Genomic DNA, 7,768 nt, shown 5'->3' on the forward strand with positions numbered 1-7,768 from the left:
TCGACATCTGAAGAGGCGGTTGAGGCGTTCAGAGCTCATGTTTGGAGATCATTCAGATTGGTAAGACTGCTTCGAGAACTGACTCAAACTCATACAAAAGTATGTAGATCTTACCGAAGACAACATTGAAAAATAATAAAGCGATTTTCGGTAATTAAAATTTGTTTCTATTCTCTAGCCCCGATATTCAGGTCATAAAGGATTATTTGAACGAAACACGGTGAATAAGAAAGCTTAAAGGTCTTTAAGTTAAGACTCTGTCCTCTTGAGTCTGTTTGGGTCAATAATAAATAAATCGAACTGGATATGACATATACTTATAGTAATATAGTATACAGCAAGACACCAGGGAAACAACGAAGCATTTCTTATGCTCTTGTACCGCATTGGCAAGACTACGCTGTAAGCAACTGGGATCCCCACATTATGGTACACTAGAGGAGGTATTAAAAGGGAGGCCGCAGAGTCTGTTAAAATTCGCTTGAAGCGCAGGCATCCTAAAGGACGACTACTCCTCGTGGACCTAGAAACTGAACTCCATCTGTTAGCACAAAGGACCAAGACTGGCTTATTAGCCTACCAGATTAACCTATCTTATATAAGGCGATAATTCTGAAATTATTAATAAGAATGAGAAATGTGGAAAAGTTATTAAATTCGGGTAACAATTGATTGTAGGTACTTCGCAAGGAATAAATTGAAGACTTGAGAGTAGCTAGGTCTTCTTGAGAATTTGACTTCTCCTCTTAACCTCATTTCAATTAAAAGGGAGTATATTTGATTAAAAATTGCTTAATGTAAATTAAGTTCTTCTTTTCGTTGGTAATGTTTTTTACGTGGCGGGTCCCAAACCCAGCGACAACCTTGGTAAGGGGATATTTGGTCTAAGACCGGAAGTCGTAAGCTGCTTGAGCCATATGTAAAAGAATCATTTCTGGCCACTTCCAGAGGACCAAAGAACTCTTTCGACGAACAAAGTCCAAACTTTATAAGTCACTCATTATTCCCGTTCTCCTATATGGTGCAGAGGCATGAGACTGCTGATTTTTATTCTCGTACCTATATTTCATTTGTTTCCCTTACTCAGAGTACTTTCATTTTACACAATCCATTTTTATGCTGCACTTGAAACATCTTAAAACTTTTCATTCAGAAAACGCAACTGTCTTCAATAGCACTTCCAAAAAAATTAACCAAAAAAAATTACGAGAAATATTCGAGTTTAATTGAATTTGTAAACAGCAGCACACACATTAAACTACCGGACGTCCAGTTCACTTAAATGATGAATGGCCGTGCGAGTTGCGTCGTCAAACGACTCCACCACTGTCAAACTCGTCGACACACAAAAAAAGACAAGTATTTTTTAAATATTTGTATTTCTCTGAAATGTAAGTTGAATCTTCAGATTCAACTACATACATATGTACATATAAAATTGTAATATAAGATATGCCGGGTCGTTGATGCTGAGGAATGTCAAGTCAGCACAACGGCTTCAGGTAAATTTAGCAAGTAAGATTTTTATAAAGGTTTCAGGTAAATTTAGGAAATAAGATTTTTGGTAAAGAATAAAATGATGATTAATAAACTGGACGGCAAGCCGCTCAGTACGGTAAACCGGAGTTTTATTATATCGTAATTGGCGCAGTCGGTAATTTGGTGTTCCCCATTTTTCTACTATACATCGTAACAATTTTAGTGCGTTGAAAGCAAAAGTATTCTCAAACTTTTACTAAATAAATGAAATATTATGAAGTAAATTAAACTATAAAAAATACGCTAAATAAATAAATTGAAAATAAATTATTAATAAACTTTGCTAAATAGATGAAAGTTGCACAAAAAAAAATAAATATAAAAGAAAAAACTAATTTTTTAAGGCGCCATGTTTGTGTAAAGCATATACAATTTCGCATAATTTGTTGAAGTAAAAACAAAAAAAAAAAAAACGTGAACTATAAAATAATTTTATAAAAAATATATGTAATTGTGTACCAGAGATATTTGTAAGTGCCATACAAAAGCAACATCAGCAGCAACAACAACAACATTCACAAATGCAGCATCAGCAGCAGCAACAACAACAACATTAACAAAAGCAACAACAATAATATTAACAACAACAACGACGCCAGTAACAGTAACAACAAAACAACAGCAACAGCAGCACCAACAGCAAGGTAAAATAATATTCAACTAATAATTTAGTAATTTAAGTAGTAGTTTTATTTGAAGCCATTACTTTCTTTGTAAAAAAAAAAAACAAAAAAAAAAAACAAGTCAACGCAGAAATTATGCTCACTAAATGTTTCAATCCATTCAAAAACAATACCATTAGAAAAAGAAACGAACAAACGAGAAAAGAAAAACAAAAAGCAGCAGTAGATACAGAAGTTAATTTGTTAAAATTCCTTTAAAATATAAAATTGCGTACTTAGATTATGTGTGTAAAGTTGTAGCACTATATATATGAAATAAATTATGGATTTTTTGTTTGCACCTCTACCTGACACAAATTTTCAAATGAATACGGAAGAATTACGTTTATGGCAACGAAATGCCATATTCGAGTGTGAATGTGATAATTTCATTAATAGACGGATAGAAGCTGGTCGAACACACCTATTGCTTTTCGAACGAGAGGGTTAAGTGTAATCCGAAATCCTTAATGCTACTGGAAATAATCGCTATTTAAGTGAGCGAAGGTGGCAAAAGTGCTCACTTCAATAAAAATTAATAAAATATTGCATGTATCTTAAATATTTATGAAATTTTAAATAAGACACCTCAATTGAAAAAAAAATTCCTTGGAATTGTATCTATGTAGCTCGAAATTTGTAGAACTTTACTGTAATTTTTAATAAACCATATGATTTGTTAATAGGAAATGATTCCTTTTTTTTTAAGCGTTAAAACCATTGATATCGAAAAAATTACAATAATTTTGAAAAATGGTGTGAATCTTCCATTCTATATGAAAACTATGCAAGAGCAAGTTTATTCATTAGATATAAGTGAAGTAAAGAACATCAACCTTGATCATTTAAAATCAAATGAGAAAAAGGAAATCGAAAAATTATTAAAGCATTTCAATAAACTTATCTATAAAAAAAAATGACAATAACTTTGAAAAATGGTGTGAATCTTCCATTCTATATGAAAACTATGCAAGAGCAAGTTTATTCATTAGATATAAGTGAAGTAAAAAACATCAACCTTGATCATTTAAAATCAAATGAGAAAAAGGAAATCGAAAAAATTATTAAAGCATTTCAATAAACTTATCTAATTAGAAAAAGTCACAGTAGATATAGCTCACCTATTCTTATAATACCGAAAAAGATAGATAATTCAGGAATACAAAAATTCAGGCTAGTGGTTGATTATAGGAGGTTAAACCAATTGACTGTAGGCGATAAGTATCCTCTACCGAATACTGAAGGAATCTTAGATAAATTGGGCAAAGCACAGTACTTTAGCACCATAGATCTAGCAAAAGGTTACCATCAGATTTTAATGGCAGAAAGGGACATCCAGAAAACAGCTTTTGTCACTCCGGCAGGACGATATGAATACGTCCGAATGCCTTTCGGGTTGAAAAATGCCCCAGCTACTTTTAAGAGATTTATGAATGATAGAGCAGAACAATTAATACAATATTTAAATGCCGAAAATGTAGAAGTCCATCACACAAAACCAAATAGCCATACAGGAAATGCAGACATTGAGAGACTGCACTCAACCTTGTTGGAAAAACTAACAGGAATTGAGGACTCTAGTCTTTCAACAGAAATGAGGATACAAATTGTTATATGCAACTATAACGATAGGTACCACTCAACTATCAAATGTTTTCCAAGGGACGCCAAAGAAAACATTTGTCCATCCATATTACAAGATAGAATAAATACAGTAAAACAGAAAACAATAGCCAAATTAAATCAAAACAGAGAAGAATATATAGAAAACAGACAAACAGGACCAATTAAAAACTACAAAAGAGTACGGCATAAGGATCAACCATATTTCAGAATCTTTCCCTTACAAAACGTCCATCCGGCAAATATAAAAAGACCAATGAAATTAGCAAACATAGAAAATCCAAATGAGGATGATGACGATTCATTCAGTCTAAGGGCATTTAATGGAGATAATAACATTTAATTTTTTTTTCTACATATATATACATGATTTTTTTACCCCAGTGGGTAAGGGGTCTTTCTAGAATATACCCATGGTAAGAGATGCCTGTCGTAAGAGGCGACTAAAATCCAATTTAAGTTTTTTTAAATCAAAACCTAAAACGGTTATACATTTTTACTTTTACAGATGACGATAATAATTATTTTTTTAACAATAATCATATCATTGGTGACAGCACTTTTGCAAATTACACCAATAATAGAAGATGCGGGGTATACAAATATACAAACAGCGGACATAGAAATAGTTAACGAAATAAGTACAGTTATACATACTATAAATCCGAACAAGATAGCAGACATAGTTGATCAGGTTAAAGAAAATATTGAAAAACTAAATATTGAAAATAAAGAAATTTTGTTTGATGAAATAAAAAATATAAAAGCAAAAATCACATCAATAACACCGAATATCAAAAAGAGAAATAAAAGAGGCTTGATAAATATAGGAGGAATAGCATATAAATGGATGTTTGGAGTCATGGATGATGATGACAGACAAGACATTTTGAACCATTTAAAAATTATTGAAGAAAATGGCCATAATGCCATTGTAAATTTAAATAAACAAATAGTAATTAATGAACATTTAAATAGATCACTAAACTTATTAAAAGGAACTATAGAATCAGATAGGAAACAAATAATAGAAACTTTAAATATAATAAACAAAGAGGAAAATAGAATTGAAAGTAAAATTTTGTATAATGATGAAATGAATAAACTAAAATTCATAGAAAGTAAAGTTCAAGAAATACAAAATAATATAGCGGCGGCTAAATACAATATGGTACATCCAAGTATGTTAACTAGGGAAGAAATTGAAAAATTCGAGATTGATTTTTACAAACTAAAATTATCAAAAGTAGGAGTAGTAGTATACAGAAACGATACAATAATATTTTCAATTCAGATACCAAGAACATTTTTTCAAACTAAGATTCAATTAATAACCCCAATGCCAAATAGAAATAAATTACAAATTATTGAAAAAGAAAAATTCGTTATAAAAATTGGCGAAAACTATTTTGATTATGTAGAAAATAAAGCATTTAAAAATCTAAAATTGAGTAAAAGCTGCATATTTTCAAATGCTTGCGAATTTAAATATAATAACAAAACATCAATACAAGAAATAAGCGATGACACAATATTAATAAGAAATGCAAAAAATGATGTAATAAAACAAAACTGCGATGACAGAAAAATTGTATTAAAAAATAACTATATAATCAAATTTGTAAATTGTAAAATGGAAATTTTAAAACAAGAATTTAAAAATAATAAAACAGAATATATTCATATATTCATACAATTATATACCCTGCCGAAAAATTAAACCAAAGCTACACACCAAAATTAACATTCAATGATATTGCAATAAAAAATATAGAAAACATAAAAGAAATTGCAGAATTAAAATACCATAAAAATGTATCATATGGTATTAATATATCATTGATAATCATTGTAATGGTAGTAGTAGCAATCCTAGTAATAATATTAAAGAAAAAAAAACAACAAAAATAAAAATTGTAAATACAAGAACTCAGGAGAGTTCAAACAGTAACGCTGGGGGAGTTGCGTCGTCAAACGACTCCACCACTGTCAAACTCGTCGACACACAAAAAAAGACAAGTATTTTTTAAATATTTGTATTTGTCTGAAATGTAAGTTGAATCTTCAGATTCAACTACATACATATGTACATATAAAATTGTAATATAAGATATGCCGGGTCGTTGATGCTGAGGAATGTCAAGTCAGCACAACGGCTTCAGGTAAATTTAGCAAGTAAGATTTTTATAAAGGTTTCAGGTAAATTTAGGAAATAAGATTTTTGGTAAAGAATAAAATGATGATTAATAAACTGGACGGCAAGCCGCTCAGTACGGTAAACCGGAGTTTCATTAAATCGTAATTTGCGCGGGTGTGCCTAATGGAAAGACAGTGGACCAGCGTCTGCCGCCCATGTGCCACACATTGAAACTTCTCATTGACTTCGGGCACTGTGACTGCTTAAGCACATAGGAAAGAGCAACGAAAACTTTAAAAACAAAAGCCAGATACTGAAGACAACGCGCAACGGCATATTTATTGGCGTTGCATTATGAAAATTGGCAATTTTCGTGCGACAGCCAGCAGCGCCCACGCGCTAAGCGTGTAACAAACTGCCATTCACCTTGGCCACATGCGAGCATGTTGTTGGTTTTGAAAAATTTCGGCCGTTGCACACATTCATACGAAAGTATTTGTCTTTGTTGGCATTTCTACTTAGTTACAACTTAATATTTCTGTGAAAAGAAATCGTTTGTCTTGCAAAGCGGAGGCGAAATGGTTGAGTCTCGATTTTTTCTCGTTAACCGCATATAACTAAAATAAAAGCTATCTATGCTTGTTTATATGTATATTATTTTGTGTTTGTTTATGTTTTAGTAGTTGTTGTTGTTGGAAATTTTCATTGACTTTAGGAGTTTTTTGCTGCAATTCCGTTGTCCAAGCTCCCACCAGCACGGTTGGATGGATTTTTTGGCTCATTATATATATACTCATCTGTTTAAATACTATATAATGCTATATATGAATATGTGTATGCTTGTATGTGTATGTATTTATAGCTTGTCTTTCTTATGTTATTTCCGTAAAAGCTGTAAAAAAGTTCATTTTAATGTCAGTGAAATTGTTCAGCGCCTAATGTCCACTAATGGTTCAGAGATATTTTCATACATGCCTACATGTTGAAATCTAAAAATACAAATATCTGCAAATATTTAAAGTGTCTACTTTACTGCGTAGATATAGGGTGTTTCGTTAGCACTTACCACATACTTAATTCGCACCATCTTACAGCTTTTGGTTTTGAACAACACAAAGTCAACGTCTCACATTGGCAACTCCCATAAAGTTACTGAAAAGGATAACATAAAAATAAGAAAGCCTTTATTTAGCATTGCAGGCAGGTGGAGGCATAACCTAAGGCGGTTTACAATTGGTTAAGCTTGTGAGAGGGCCTCGGCGGTCTAGAAGAACAGTAGTTCTCAAAATTGAGGACTCTCTTCAAATCACTGAGCCCTTTATCTTAAAATTTACTCTCAAAATGGGTTGTTGCCATTCCTGTACTTGCATACATTTTTAAAGACTTATTTAAAGTCATCTTTTAAACTCTCAGATTATAATAAGAAGAGCATAAACTTATCCGAAGTAGGATGATAAGGTTAGCGTAGATAGAGAGACGAGGAATGCACCGCAACCTTAGGTCTATTGTTCCCAAGTTCCTGCAAGATTATTCTTAACACTATTATTTGTAGAGCTTTCTAGTCCGGTACAGCACATTACGGTTTCTCGACTGAGTACCAGGCCCAAAAGTTTTGGAGAAATATCAAGGTTCATAAAGTTTTCCGTAAAATCATAAATGACTTTGTTGCAAGTTCAAGCGCCTGTGAAGCATTCACTACAAGGAGTTAATTGAATTTTGCGTTTTTAGGAAATAAGTTGGCTGCGGTTTGGTTAGGTCATAGAGTTCAACCAAAATTGATGGTTCTCATTTGGATGGATATTCGTCC

The 7,768-nt window shown here is 32.0% G+C and overlaps 1 long non-coding RNA gene across 1 annotated transcript; it reads left to right on the forward strand.

The window, feature by feature from the left end:
* The first annotated feature begins 1,301 nt into the window (after positions 1-1,301).
* On the forward strand, positions 1,302-1,620 carry LOC126767323 (uncharacterized). Its single transcript, XR_007669067.1, has 2 exons — positions 1,302-1,502; positions 1,540-1,620. It is a non-coding gene; the product is annotated as an uncharacterized LOC126767323 (long non-coding RNA).
* Positions 1,621-7,768: the final 6,148 nt, after the last annotated feature.

Source organism: Bactrocera neohumeralis, unplaced genomic scaffold (genome assembly GCF_024586455.1).
Source record: "Bactrocera neohumeralis isolate Rockhampton unplaced genomic scaffold, APGP_CSIRO_Bneo_wtdbg2-racon-allhic-juicebox.fasta_v2 ctg5415, whole genome shotgun sequence".
Taxonomy (NCBI): domain Eukaryota; kingdom Metazoa; phylum Arthropoda; class Insecta; order Diptera; family Tephritidae; genus Bactrocera; species Bactrocera neohumeralis.